Raw genomic sequence first — 15,842 nt, 5'->3', positions numbered from 1 at the left:
TTAACAAACGTGAGTAAATGATGTGATGCGGAAAGCATTTCTCCATACATTTCTCTTAAAAAAATGTATGTTCCTGTTTGTTGCTGCAGAAGCCTGCTTTTAAATGAAGAGAGGTGCTGACTGTCTGTGTGTTTAAATGAAGAGAGGTGCTGACTGTCTGTGTGTTTAAATGAAGAGAGGTGCTAACTGTCTGTGCATTTAAATGAAGAGAGGTGCTGACTGTCTGTGTGTTTAAATGAAGAGAGGTGCTAACTGTCTGTGTTTAAATGAAGAGAGGTGCTAACTGTCTGTGTGTTTAAATGAAGAGAGGTGCTAACTGTCTGTGTGTTTAAATGAAGAGAGGTGCTAACTGTCTGTGTGTTTAAATGAAGAGAGGGGCTAACTGTCTCTTAAGGAAGCTGTGAATTTTCGCAGCTTTTTGTTAAAAATCGCGCAACATTTCAGCGCACTGCTACTCATGCCAGGAATATAGTATATGCATATGATTAGTATGTGTGGATAGAAAACACTCAGGCGTTTCTAAACTGGTTAAATCACGTCGACTATAACAGAACGCATGCGTTTAATCCGAAAAGTGCAGAAAATCTGATCACTGAAAATGGAAAAATATATCCATGCGCCACTTCAACCAATTGTTAAAGGTGACCCAGATTAAATGAGGCCGAGGTTGCAATACCTACAGCTTCCACACGATGTCTAGAGTCTTGTCATTTGCCTCGGATTTGTTTCTTTAGTCAAACCGAAACAAAGGAGCCGATTTCCTCGGTCTCGACAGGATGTTTTGCTGAGCAATATCCGGGACATGATTTGAAGACGGGAGCTATTGAATACACATACCCGTGATCACCTGATAGATTATTAATGTTTACTAATACCTAAAGTTGCATTACAAAAGTATTTCGAAGTGTTTTGTGAAAGTTTATCGTCGACTTTTAATTAAAAAAATGACGTTATTAAAAACGCTATTTTTTCGTTGATCACACACTCTTCATAGATCGATATCTAGGCTATATATGGACCGATTTAATCGAAAAAAGACCCAAAATGATGTTTATGGACATCTAGGAGTGCCAAGAAAAGCTCGTCAAAGGTAATGAATGTTTTATATTTTATTTCTGCGTTTTGGGTAGCCCCCGGATATCGCAAAATCTGTCGTTAGGGACGCAGTATTTTGGGGGTACATGTTATCAGATAATAGCTTCTCATGCTTTCGCCGAAAAGCATTTTACAAATCTGACTTGGTGGATAGATTCACAACGCAGTGTAGCTTTAATTCACTACCTTGAATGTGTATTTTAATGAAAGTTTAATGACAGTTTGAGTTTTATCAAAAACTATAGGTGGCGCTCTGAAACTCCGCTGAGTGATGTTCCTGCCAGGGAACTGTATTCTGCTACATCCTTAAGAAGTTGAAGAGAGGTGCTAACTGTCTGTGTGTTTAAATGAAGAGAGGTGCTAACTGTCTGTGTGTTTTAATGAAGAGAGGTGCTGACTCTCTGTGTGTTTAAATGAAGAGAGGTGCTGACTCTCTGTGTGTTTAAATGAAGAGAGGTGCTGACTGTCTGTGTGTTTAAATGAAGAGAGGTGCTGACTGTCTGTGTGTTTAAATGAAGAGAGGTGCTAACTGCCTGTGTGTTTAAATGAAGAGAGGTGCTAACTGTCTGTGTGTTTTAATGAAGAGAGGTGCTGACTCTCTGTGTGTTTAAATGAAGAGAGGTGCTGACTCTCTGTGTGTTTAAATGAAGAGAGGTGCTGACTGTCTGTGTGTTTAAATGAAGAGAGGTGCTGACTGTCTGTGTGTTTAAATGAAGTGAGGTGCTAACTGTCTGTGTGTTTAAATGAAGAGAGGTGCTAACTGTCTGTGCTTGTTTCTCCCTCTGTCCACAGATACATTGACGGCTTTCCTCGACCCTGGAGGTGGGAGGAAGGAGAGAAGAAGAGAGGGAACGAGGAAAAATAGGAAGATAGACATTCTCCCTGGATGTTTGGGAGAAATGGAGAAAAAAGAGAGAGGGAATGAGAAAGTGAGAAAATTAAACTGAGGGGCTAATACCATCATCCCTTAGGGGAGAGAGAAAAAGACAGAGAGGGAGAGAGAGAGGAGAACGAGGGAGAGAGGAAACGAGAGAGAGAGGAGAGAGGGACATAGAGAGGAGAGAGAGAGAGAGAGAGAGAGAGAGAACAAGAAAATGAGGCAATGAGAAAGAAATTGACCCAGAAGGACTGCGACCACCTGCCCTGAGGGTGAGACCATGATCAGATCAGGATCTGGTCTAGATCAGAGCGCACCCACTGAAGAATAGTAATGTGTTGGTTGCATAAGGCCTGCACTGAGATCAGTTCTGACAGAGAAACCTGGTCAAATGGGAGCAACCTGGTCAAACGGGAGCTTGGAGGACACCATGAACCTGACCTAGAATCAGATGTCGCCACTGTCTGGTCACCACATATGTACTATGGCACTACCACCACAAATGAGATTCTAGACACTAACCCTAACCTTAAATTTTCCTAATCTAACCTAATCTTACCCTTAACCTAACCTTAACCCTTCCTAATCTTACCTAATCTAACCCCATAACCTAACCTTATTAACCACCAATCTTACCTAATCCTTATAACCCTAACCTTAATGCTTTCTAATCTTTACCTAATCTAACCCCACAACCCTAACCTTAATGCTTTCTAATCATCCATAACCTAGCCTTAACCCTTCCTAATCTTACCTAATCTAACCCCATAACCTAGCGTAAGGTAGGTCAAACAACCACATATCACAGTCATCACAGGGGAGTGTCCTCTACTGAAAATCAAGAACAAATACCTGGTACTTGCTCATAAATGTCCATGACCACGTCAGTCATTTAGCAGACGCTCTTATCCCCAGTTATTGACAGCGAGAGCATTCATTTTAAGGTAGCTAGGTGAGACAACCACCTCTCACTGTTCTAATAATGGTTCCTCAATAAAGCAGATTTCTGCAAAGTCAGTGCTAGTAAGATAAGACATGCTAGTGAGATAAGACGTGCTAGTGCTAGTAGATAAGACGTGCTAGTGCTAGTAGATAAGACATGCTAGTGAGATAAGACGTCTTAGTGAGATAAGACGTGCTAGTGCTAGTAGATAAGACATGCTAGTGCTAGTAGATAAGACATGCTAGTGAGATAAGACGTGCTAGTGCTAGTAGATAAGACATGCTAGTGAGATAAGACGTGCTAGTGCTAGTAGATAAGACGTGCTAGTGCTAGTAGATAAGACGTGCTAGTGCTAGTAGATAAGACGTGCTAGTAAGATAAGACGTGCTAGTGAGATAAGATGTGCTAGTGCTAGTAGATAAGACGTGCTAGTGAGATAAGACATGCTAGTGCTAGTAGATAAGACGTACTTGTGCTAGTGAGATAAGAGGTGCTAGTAAGATAAGACGTGCTAGTAGATAAGACGTGCTAATGATATAAGATGTGCTAGTAAGATAAGACTTGCTAGTGAGATAAGACGTCCTAGTGAGATAAGACGTGCTAGTAAGATAAGATGTGCTAGTGAGATAAGACGTGCTAGTGCTAGTAGATAAGACATGCTAGTAAGATAAGATGTGCTAGTGAGATAAGACGTGCTAGTAAGGTAAGACGTCCTAGTGCGATAAGACGTGCTAGTAAGATAAGACGTCCTAGTGAGATAAGACGTGCTAGTGAGATAAGACATGCTAGTGAGATAAGACATGCTAGTGAGATAAGACATGCTAGTGAGATAAGACGTGCTAGTGAGATAAGACGTGCTAGTGAGATAAGACGTGCTAGTGAGATAAGACATGCTAGTAAGATAAGACGTGCTAGTGAGATAAGACGTGCTAGTGAGATAAGATGTGCTAGTAAGATAAGACATGCTAGTCAGATAAGACATGCTAGTGAGATAAGACGTGCTAGTGAGATAAGACATGCTAGTGAGATAAGAAGTGCTAGTGAGATAAGACGTGCTAGTAAGATAAGACGTGCTAGTAAGATAAGACGTGCTAGTGAGATAAGACGTGCTAGTGAGATAAGACGTGCTAGTGAGATAAGACGTGCTAGTGAGATAAGATGTGCTAGTAAGAGAAGATGTGCTAGTAAGATAAGGACACGGGTGTTGCTGTTTGTTTCTGAAGATAGAGCCAGTTTCTAATCTTACCCCTAACCTTAGCCTGAGTAACTTTGACCTTTTATCCCTTATCCTTATCCCACGTTAAGGACAAGTAGCTCAGGTAGCTCGAACTTACCCCTAACCTTGCACATAAATTCTGATGATATACAGTCCTCTACTGCTGCTGCAGTGTAATGAGTAGCATTATATACGGGCTGTACTGAGGTCAGTGTTGACAGACAGAGCAAGCCTTGAGTGGACAAGACAGCACCATGAAGCTGACCCTGGACCAGTTATCAGCCCAGCTCAGCTTCACTCCTCTGCTGCATGTAGAGAACGCCACACAGGCCAGACTCAACAACAGTCACAGCTTCTACGACTCCCTCCTCCTCCCCTCATCCTCCTCCTCATCCCTCCTCCCCTCATCCTCCTCCTCATCCCTCCTCCCGTCTTCCTCCCTCTACCCTCCTGATCCTCCCCTCTTCTCCTCCTCCTCGTCCCTCTTCCCCTCTTCCCTCCTCCCTCTTGATGATTCAGAGCTGACCAGTTTGTTATGGACGGTCCATGAGCCGACCACGGTGGCTCTGACACTCATGTACTGCCTGTCCTTCCTGGTGGGGTTCGTAGGGAACATCATGTCAATGAAGGTGCTGACCAACCGACGTAGCGAGAGGCTAGCCGCGGTCAGCGCCACGCGGTACCTCCTGGTTAACCTGGCGGTGTGCGACCTGGCCGTGGTGTGTGTCTGCATGCCCATAACGCTGGGTCACCAGATCTACTCGGCCTGGGTCTACGGGGACTTCCTGTGCCCGAGCGGTCCCCTTCACCCGGGCCGTCTCCGTGTCGGCTAGCGTGCTAACGCTAACGGTCATCAGCGTCAACCCCGTTACTTCAGTGTACGCTGCCCGCTCCGCGCCCGCTCCCTCTTCACCCGCCGCCGGATCCTCGGGACGGTCGCCGTGGTATTGTGTGGTGTAAGTCGGCGATCTGCGCCCCATTGGTGTTCATGAACCGGCGAGATGAGATCAGCCTGGGCGTCGTTTTATCCCTGTGTGCCAGGAGGTGTGGCGGGGCCGCGTCTGAAACAGGGCTACACCGCCCTGCTCTTCGTGGCGCTCTACTGCATCCCCGTGACCTTTAACCTCACCATCGGCTTCCTGACTGGCCGCCCCGGCTCTGGGGGGACGGGGAAGCGGACGTTCGGAACTCGACTCCCGAAGCCGAGCGCTGCACACTGAGCGCCCCTCAAGACGAGGAAGAAGATCGCCAAAATGGTGGTGTCCCTGGTGCTGCTGTTTGCAGTTTCCTGGCTGCCCCTGTATCTGGCTGAGTTCTGGATCGACCGAGTGCAGCATCCGCCATCTTGGCTCATGCAGAGCCAACCCTTTGCCCAGTGGCTGGGCCTCACCAACTCCAGCCTCAATCCTATCTGCTACTGTTTCATAGGTAGGACTCTGCTGTGTCTTCATTCATCAGGACTTCCTGCTTCTTATCACGTCATATTCTGTTCATAACTCATTGAAATGTATGAATGAATTAATGAAAAAAAAAACAGCCTGCATTCACTAGATGTAGTCTCAGTTGGTATTTAGATGTTGGAATGTTCTTTTTAATGCATCTGTTCCCAAAATAACATCCTGTTTGTCCTGTCCTGTCCTGACCCCTTCTTCTTCTTCTATGTTATCCTCTTCCTGTTTGTCCCCTTCTTCTTCTTCTTCTATGTTATCCTCTTCCTGTTTGTCCTGTCCTGTCCTGTCCTGACCCCTTCTTCTTCTTCTATGTTATCCTCTTCCTGTTTGTCCTGTCCTGTCCTGTCCTGACCCCTTCTTCTTCTTCTATGTTATCCTCTTCCTGTTTGTCCCCTTCTTCTTCTTCTTCTATGTTATCCTCTTCCTGTTTGTCCTGTCCTGTCCTGACCCCTTCTTCTTCTTCTATGGTATCCTCTTCCTGTTTGTCCTGTCCTGTCCTGTCCTGACCCCTTCTTCTTCTTCTATGTTATCCTCTTCCTGTTTGTCCCCTTCTTCTTCTTCTATGTTATCCTCTTCCTGTTTCTCCCCTTCTTCTATGTTATCCTCTTCCTGTTTGTCCCCTTCTTCTTCTTCTTCTATGTTATCCTCTTCCTGTTTGTCCTGTCCTGTCCTGACCCCTTCTTCTTCTTCTATGGTATCCTCTTCCTGTTTGTCCTGTCCTGTCCTGTCCTGACCCCTTCTTCTTCTTCTATGTTATCCTCTTCCTGTTTCTCCCCTTCTTCTATGTTATCCTCTTCCTGTTTCTCCCCTTCTTCTATGTTATCCTCTTCCTGTTTGTCCTCTTCTTCTTCTTCTATGTTATCCTCTTCCTGTTTGTCCCCTTCTTCGTCTTCTATGTTATCCTCTTCCTCTTCTTCTTCTTCTATGTTATCCTCTTCCTGTTTGTCCTCTTCTTCTTCTTCTATGTTATCCTCTTCCTGTTTGTCTTCTTCTTCTTCTTCTATGTTATCCTCTCCCTTCACAGGTGATCTCCACCGTGGGGCCAAGGTGTTCCGTACCCACTACCACCGCCGGATCGCTGCTCTCTTTGGTTCCTCTTTCGCCAACTCCGCCACGACCACTGCTGCCGAGGGAGGAGTAGCCGCGGCAACCGTGGCCGCGTCCACGGCAGCCATTCCTAAGTGGTTTACTTTTTCCAGGGCGGCAGGGGGGCCAGGCGGGTCTGATAACAGTATGTCTGACTGGTACAAGTCCAGCCCCAGTGTGTGTGAGAAATCCCTACTACCCAGTCATCCTGACAGGCCACAAACACTCTCTATACGGACCGTCTGTAGGGACATAATGGACACCTCCCCTTTAAATAGAGACTGTGGGGGTAGGAAGGACACACTCCCTTTAAGAAGACACTTTGAGGACGAACGAGGGGACACCCTCCCTTTATGGCCTTTAGCATCTGAGGACAGAAGAGACACCTTGCATTTAAGACCGGCCTTTGGGGACAGACTGGACACCCAGATTGGACACCTCCCTTTAAGGCAAATTTTGGACATCTTCCCTTTAAGCACTGTCTCTGTGGACAGCAGAGTGGACACCTCTCCTTTAAGACCAGATGGTGGGGGTGAGAAAACAGACAGCCTCGCTTTAAGAGGAGACACCTCTCCTTTAAGACCTGATGGTCGGGGTGAGAAAACAGACAGCCTCCCTTTAAGAGGAGACACTTCTCCTTTAAGTCGAGACTCTGCGGACATTATATCAGACCATATAACAAGCCTGTGAACTCTGTGGATCGTCAGATGTAGTCAGAGAGAGAGAGAGAGGCCTTGGAGGTAATCACTAATGTATAGGGGAGATGATCACTGGGAGGGATAAACACACACACATCCTGGATCGATAGACTGTCTGTTGTATCATCAACACAGTGGGACCTGTTTCTCTCCCTGCAGCCAGTTGGGAAACTACACCCATTGGCTCACTGCCTGTGATTGACAGCCCACGGTGATCCTGCCCACTGGTGTTTACAAAGCAGTTTATCCTCCGTTAGTAGGGATAATGTGCATCCCAAATGGCACCCTATTCCCTATATAGTGCACTACTGTTGACCAGATTGGCACCCTATTCCCTACACAGTACACTACTGTTGACCAGAGCCCGTAGTAAATAGTGTGTCATTTGAGATGCATGGATTGTCATTGCTGCCCCGTGTTTAGACCAGAGCCCTATTCCCTATATAGACCAGGGCCCTATTCCCTATATAGACCAGGGCCCTATTCCCTATATAGACCAGGGCCCTATTCCCTATATAGACCAGGGCCCTATTCCCTATATAGACCAGGGCCCTATTCCCTATATAGACCAGGGCCCTATTCCCTATATAGACGTGTTTGATTGTAAACACTGTGTGACTGACTGGGGACGTGTTTGATCGTAACACTGTGTGACTGACTGGGGACGTGTTTGATCGTAACACTGTGTGACTGACTGGGGACGTGTTTGATCGTAACACTGTGTGACTGACTGGGGACGTGTTTGATCGTAACACTGTGTGACTGACTGGGGACGTGTTTGATCGTAACACTGTGTGACTGACTGGGGACGTGTTTGATCGTAACACTGTGTGACTGACTGGGGGCGTGTTTGATCGTAACACTGTGTGACTGACTGGGGGCGTGTTTGATCGTAACACTGTGTGACTGACTGGGGACGTGTTTGATCGTAACACTGTGTGACTGACTGGGGACGTGTTTGATCGTAACACTGTGTGACTGACTGGGGACGTGTTTGATCGTAACACTGTGTGACTGACTGGGGACGTGTTTGATCGTAACACTGTGTGATTAATGCCTGGAGACGTGTTTGATCGTAAACACTGTGTTACTAATGATTAGGGAGGTGTTTGATTGTAACACTGTGCGATTAATGCTTGGACATGCGTTTGATCGTAAACACTGTGCAACAGAGGACTAATTCTGTTACCATGCTGACAGATAGAAACAGAGGACTCATTCTGTTACCATGCTGACAGACGGCAACAGAGGACTCATTCTGTTACCATGCTGACAGACAGCAACAGAGCACTCATTCTGTTACCATGCTGACAGACAGCAACAGAGGACTCATTCTGTTACCATGCTGACAGACAGCAACAGAGCACTCATTCCGTTACCATGCTGACAGACAGCAACAGAGGACTCATTCTGTTACCATGCTGACAGACAGCAGCAGAAGACTCATTCCGTTACCATGCTGACAGAGAGCAGAGGAGGACTCATTCTGTTACCATGCTGACAGACAGCAACAGAGGACGCATTCTGTTACCATGCTGACAGACAGCAGTGGAGGACTCATTCTGTTACCATGCTGACAGAAACAGAGGACTCATTCTGTTACCATGCTGACAGAAACAGAGGACTCATTCTGTTACCATGCTGACAGACAGCAGCAGAAGACTCATTCTGTTACCATGCTGACAGACAGCAGAGGAGGACTCATTCTGTTAACATGCTGACAGACAGCAGTGGAGGACTCATTCTGTTACCATGCTGACAGAGACAGAGGACTCATTCTGTTACCATGCTGACATACAGCAGCAGAGGACTCATTCTGTTACCATGCTGACAGCAGCAGATGAGAACTCATTATGTTACCATGCTGACAGACAGCAGCAGATGAGAACTCATTCTGTTACCATGCTGACAGCAGCAGAGGACCCATTCTGTTACCATGCTGACAGAAACAGAGGATGCATTCTGTTACCATGTTGACAGACAGCAACAGAGGACTCATTCTGTTACCATGCTGACAGACAGGAACAGAGGACTCATTCTGTTACCATGCTGACAGACAGCAACAGAGGACTCATTCTGTTACCATGCTGACAGACAGCAACAGAGGACTCATTCTGTTACCATGCTGACAGACAGCAGCAGAAGACTCATTCCGTTACCATGCTGACAGATAGCAGAGGACTCATTCTGTTACCATGCTGACAGACAGCAACAGAGGACGCATTCTGTTACCATGCTGACAGACATCAGTGGAGGACTCATTCTGTTACCATGCTGACAGAAACAGAGGACTCATTCTGTTACCATGCTGACAGAAACAGAGGACTCATTCTGTTACCATGCTGACAGACAGCAGCAGAGGACTCATTCTGTTACCATGCTGACAGCAGCAGATGAGAACTCATTCTGTTACCATGCTGACAGCAGCAGAGGACTCATTCTGTTACCATGCTGACAGCAGCAGAGGACTCATTCTATTACCATGATGACAGAAACACAGGACTCATTCTGTTACCATGCTGACAGACAGCAGCAGAAGACTCATTCTGTTACCATGCTGACAGACAGCAGAGGAGGACGCATTCTGTTACCATGCTGACAGACAGCAGTGGAGGACTCATTCTGTTACCATGCTGACAGAAACAGAGGACTCATTCTGTTACCATGCTGGCAGAAACAGAGGACTCATTCTGTTACCATGCTGACAGACAGCAGCAGAGGACTCATTCTGTTACCATGCTGACAGCAGCAGATGAGAACTCATTCTGTTACCATGCTGACAGCAGCAGATGAGAACTCATTCTGTTACCATGCTGACAGCAGCAGAGGACTCATTCTGTTACCATGCTGACAGACAGCAGCAGAAGACTCATTCTGTTACCATGCTGACAGACAGCAGAGGAGGACTCATTCTGTTAACATGCTGACAGACAGCAGTGGAGGACTCATTCTGTTACCATGCTGACAGAGACAGAGGACTCATTCTGTTACCATGCTGACATACAGCAGCAGAGGACTCATTCTGTTACCATGCTGACAGCAGCAGATGAGAACTCATTATGTTACCATGCTGACAGACAGCAGCAGATGAGAACTCATTCTGTTACCAGGCTGACAGCAGCAGAGGACCCATTCTGTTACCATGCTGACAGAAACAGAGGATGCATTCTGTTACCATGTTGACAGACAGCAACAGAGGACTCATTCTGTTACCATGCTGACAGACAGGAACAGAGGACTCATTCTGTTACCATGCTGACAGACAGCAACAGAGGACTCATTCTGTTACCATGCTGACAGACAGCAACAGAGGACTCATTCTGTTACCATGCTGACAGACAGCAGCAGAAGACTCATTCCGTTACCATGCTGACAGATAGCAGAGGACTCATTCTGTTACCATGCTGACAGACAGCAACAGAGGACGCATTCTGTTACCATGCTGACAGACAGCAGTGGAGGACTCATTCTGTTACCATGCTGACAGAAACAGAGGACTCATTCTGTTACCATGCTGACAGAAACAGAGGACTCATTCTGTTACCATGCTGACAGACAGCAGCAGAGGACTCATTCTGTTACCATGCTGACAGCAGCAGATGAAAACTCATTCTGTTACCATGCTGACAGCAGCAGAGGACTCATTCTGTTACCATGCTGACAGCAGCAGAGGACTCATTCTATTACCATGCTGACAGAAACACAGGACTCATTCTGTTACCATGCTGACAGACAGCAGCAGAAGACTCATTCTGTTACCATGCTGACAGACAGCAGAGGAGGACGCATTCTGTTACCATGCTGACAGACAGCAGTGGAGGACTCATTCTGTTACCATGCTGGCAGAAACAGAGGACTCATTCTGTTACCATGCTGACAGACAGCAGCAGAGGACTCATTCTGTTACCATGCTGACAGCAGCAGATGAGAACTCATTCTGTTACCATGCTGACAGCAGCAGATGAGAACTCATTCTGTTACCATGCTGACAGCAGCAGAGGACTCATTCTGTTACCATACTGACAGCAGCAGAGGACCCATTCTGTTACCATGCTGACAGCAGCAAAGGATCCATTCTGTTACCATGCTGACAGACAGCAGCAGAGGACTCATTCTGTTACCATGCTGACAGACAGCAGCAGAGGACTCATTCTGTTACCATGCTGACAGACAGCAGCAGAAGAGTCATTCCGTTACCATGCTGACAGACAGCAGCGGAGGACTCATTCTGTTACCATGCTGACAGACAGCAGAGGAGGACTCATGCTGTTACCATGCTGACAGACAGCAACAGAGGACGCATTCTGTTACCATGCTGACAGAAACAGAGGACTCATTCTGTTACCATGCTGACAGACAGCAGTGGAGGACTCATTCTGTTACCATGCTGACAGAAACAGAGGACTCATTCTGTTACCATGCTGACAGAAACAGAGGATGCATTCTGTTACCATGTTGACAGACAGCAGCAGAGGACTCATTCTGTTACCATGCTGACAGAAACAGAGGATGCATTCTGTTACCATGTTGACAGACAGCAGCAGAGGACTCATTCTGTTACCATGCTGACAGAAACAGAGGACGCATTCTGTTACCATGCTGACAGCAGCAGAGGACCCATTCTGTTACCATGCTGACAGACAGCAGTGGAGGACTCATTCTGTTACCATTTTTATTTTTTTATTTTTTATTTCACCTTTATTTAACCAGGTAGGCTAGTTGAGAACAAGTTCTCATTTGCAACTGCGACCTGGCCAAGATAAAGCATAGCAGTGTGAGCAGACAACACAGAGTTACACATGGAGTAAACAATTAACAAGTCAATAACACAGTAGAGAAAAAAGGGGGAGTCTATATACAATGTGTGCAAAAGGCATGAGGAGGTAGGCGAATAATTACAATTTTGCAGATTAACACTGGAGTGATAAATGATCAGATGGTCATGTACAGGTAGAGATATTGGTGTGCAAAAGAGCAGAAAAGTAAATAAATAAAAACAGTATGGGGATGAGGTAGGTGAAAATGGGTGGGCTATTTGCCGATAGATTATGTACAGCTGCAGCGATCGGAAACAGAGGACTCGTTCTGTTACCATGCTGACAGACATCAGAGGACTCATTCTGTTACCATGCTGACAGACAGCAGCAGAGGACTCATTCTGTTACCATGCTGACAGACAGCAGCAGATAACTAAACCGGATGTGATTCATTTCAACTGAACATGACTTGTTATTATGTTGTGTCTTATGTCCAGATTAAATTTCTGCTACAACTGTAACACATTATTGTGTGGTATCAGTGTTGGGGTGAATCAGAATGTCTGGAAGCGTTTTTTTCCAGGTGTTCCTCGTGGAATGTTTTGTTCAGAGAAAATAAACCATTTGTGACCTCATCTGTTAGCATGTCAGAATGTTAGAATACTAGAATGTTAAAATGATACAGCAGAATGTTAGAAAACTAGAATGTTAAAATGATACAGCAGAATGTTAGAATACTAGAATGTTAAAATTATACAGCAGAATGTTAGAATACTAGAATTGGAAGCCATGAAATTACAACCCAACACAACAGACACTGGCCAATGAGGAGAGGATAGTCACTAGATGGTCACTCTAGCGAGGACAAAGGTGGTGTAACGGCAGATTTCCTCCTCTTCGTCTGAAGAGGAGGTGTAGCAGGGATCGGACCAAAACGCAGCGTGGTAAGTGTCCATATCGTTTATTATAAAACATAAACTGAACACTATGAAAATACAAACACAATAAACGATTACGTGAAATAACATAACCAAAAAACACAGACACGGAAACAAACACCCACAAACCAACAGTGAAACCCAGGCTACCTAAGTATGGTTCTCAATCAGAGACAACTAACGACACCTGCCTCTGATTGAGAACCATACTAGGCCGAAACAGAAACCTAAACATAGAAACACAAAACATAGACTGCCCACCCCAACTCACGCCCTGACCATACTAAATACAGGCCAAACAAAGGAAAACATAGACTGCCCACCCCAACTCACGCCCTGACCATACTAAATACAGGCCAAACAAAGGAAAACATAGACTGCCCACCCCAACTCACGCCCTGACCATACTAAATACAGGCCAAACAAAGGAAAACATAGACTGCCCACCCCAACTCACGCCCTGACCATACTAAATACAGGCCAAACAAAGGAAAACATAGACTGCCCACCCCAACTCACGCCCTGACCATACTAAATACAGACCAAACAAAGGAAAATAAAGGTCAGAACGAACGTGACCGGAGGCATCATTATTGGCCGTGTCTAAAATCTGTACTGCCTACTACTTACTGAAACTACGTACTGTGTACTACATAGTATTTAGATTGTACTGTGTAGAAAAAAACGAATGCAGTAAGCACCAAATATCAGCGTACTGCTCACCCATACTGAGAATGTGTCATCAAATGCGTTGATTCCTGCCATTCGTTCACTTGGGTACAGCGTGTCCCCACCCACGTAGAAAGTACTACAGTTTACTATCGAATACCACAGTTTTTTAAACGTTTTTTAATTTTTTAAAATTTAACCTTTAAATAGGCAAGTCAGTTAAGAACAAATTCTTATTTACAGAACATTGACGGCCTTACCCGGGCCAAACCCGGACGACGCTGGGCCAATTGTGTGCCGCCCAATGGGACTCCCAATCACAGCTGGATGTGATGCAGCCTACAGTACTTACTATATGATGTTGTAGTAGTATACTGTAGAATAATATAGTACACACTGTAGTATCCCTTGATCATGTGCAGTACTTACTATATGATGTTGTAGTAGTATACTGTAGAATACTATAGTACACTGTAGTATCCCTTGAGCATGCGCAGTACATACTATATGAAGTTGAATTTTTTTTTTAACTAAAAGAAAACACTAGTAAATACTGCAGTAAATACCGCCCCAACAGGTCCACAGATGACACAATCGACATCGCACTGCACACTGCCCCATCTGGACAAAAATAATACCTATGTAAGAATGCTGTTCATTGACTACTGCTCAGCATTCAACACCATTGTACCCTCCAAGCTCATCATCAAGTTGGAGGCCCTGGGTCTCAACCCCTCACTGTGCAACTGGTTCTTCGACTTTCTGATGGCCAGCCCCAAGGTGGTGAAGGTAGGAAACAACATCTAACCCTCAACACTGGGGCCCCACAAGGGTGTGTGCTCAGCCCTCTCCTGTACTCCCTGTTCACCCACGACTGAGTGGCCATGCACCCCTCCAACTCAATCATCAAGTTTGCAGATGACACAACAGTAGTGGGCTTGATCACCAACAACGACGAGACAGCCTACAGGGAGGAGGTGAGGGCACTCAGAGTGTGGTGTCAGGAAAACGACCTCCCGCTCAACGTCAACAAAACAAAGGAGATGATCGTGGACTTCAGGAAACAGCAGAGGGAGCACCCCCCTATCCACATCGAAGGGTCAGCAGTGGAGAAGGTGGAAAAGTTTTAAGCTCCTGGGCATATACATCACAGACAAACTGAAATGGTCCACCCACACAGACAGTGTGGTGAAGAAGGCGCAACAGCACAACAGAAGTGTTGTTGTGGTCTGTAGTACTGACTGAGGTGTTTTGTGGTCTGTAGTACTGACTGAGGTGTTGTTGTGGTCTGTAGTACTGACTGAGGTGTTTTTGTCGTCTGTAGTTCTGACTGAGGTGTTTTTGTCGTCTGTAGTACTGACTGAGGTGTTGTTGTGGTCTGTAGTACTGACTGAGGTGTTTTTGTGGTCTGTAGTACTGACTGAGGTGTTTTTGTGGTCTGTAGTACTGACTGAGATGTTTTTGTGGTCTGTAGTACTGACTGAGGTGTTTTTGTGGTCTCTAGTACTGACTGAGGTGTTGTTGTGGTCTGTAGTACTGACTGAGGTGTTGTTGTGGTCTGTAGTACTGACTGAGGTGTTTTTGTGGTCTGTAGTACTGACTGAGGTGTTTTTGTGGTCTGTAGTACTGACTGAGGTGTTTTTGTGGTCTGTAGTTCTGACTGAGGTGTTTTTGTGGTCTGTAGTACTGACTGAGGTGTTTTTGTGGTCTGTAGTAATGACTGAAGTGTTGTTGTGGTCTGTAGTACTGACTGAGGTGTTGTTGTGGTCTGTAGTACTGACTGAGGTGTTGTTGTGGTCTGTAGTACTGACTGAGGTGTTGTTGTGGTCTGTAGTACTGACTGAGGTGTTTTTGTGGTCTGTAGTACTGACTGAGGTGTTTTTGTGGTCTGTAGTACTGACTGAGGTGTTTTTGTGGTCTGTAGTACTGACTGAGGTGTTTTTGTGGTCTGTAGTTCTGACTGAGGTGTTTTTGTGGTCTGTAGTACTGACTGAGGTGTTTTTGTGGTCTGTAGTAATGACTGAAGTGTTGTTGTGGTCTGTAGTACTGACTGAGGTGTTGTTGTGGTCTGTAGTACTGACTGAGGTGTTGTTGTGGTCTGTAGTACTGACT

The 15,842-nt window shown here is 45.7% G+C and overlaps 1 pseudogene; it reads left to right on the top strand.

The window, feature by feature from the left end:
- Positions 1-4,280: 4,280 nt before the first annotated feature.
- On the top strand, positions 4,281-7,814 carry LOC115120390 (prolactin-releasing peptide receptor-like; annotated as a pseudogene).
- The last annotated feature ends 8,028 nt before the right edge of the window (positions 7,815-15,842 follow it).

The sequence above is a fragment of the Oncorhynchus nerka genome, unplaced genomic scaffold (genome assembly GCF_034236695.1).
Source record: "Oncorhynchus nerka isolate Pitt River unplaced genomic scaffold, Oner_Uvic_2.0 unplaced_scaffold_3308, whole genome shotgun sequence".
Lineage (NCBI taxonomy): Eukaryota > Metazoa > Chordata > Actinopteri > Salmoniformes > Salmonidae > Oncorhynchus > Oncorhynchus nerka.
Note: the sequence above shows the minus strand (reverse complement) of the source record. Positions and strands in the feature narration are given on the sequence as shown.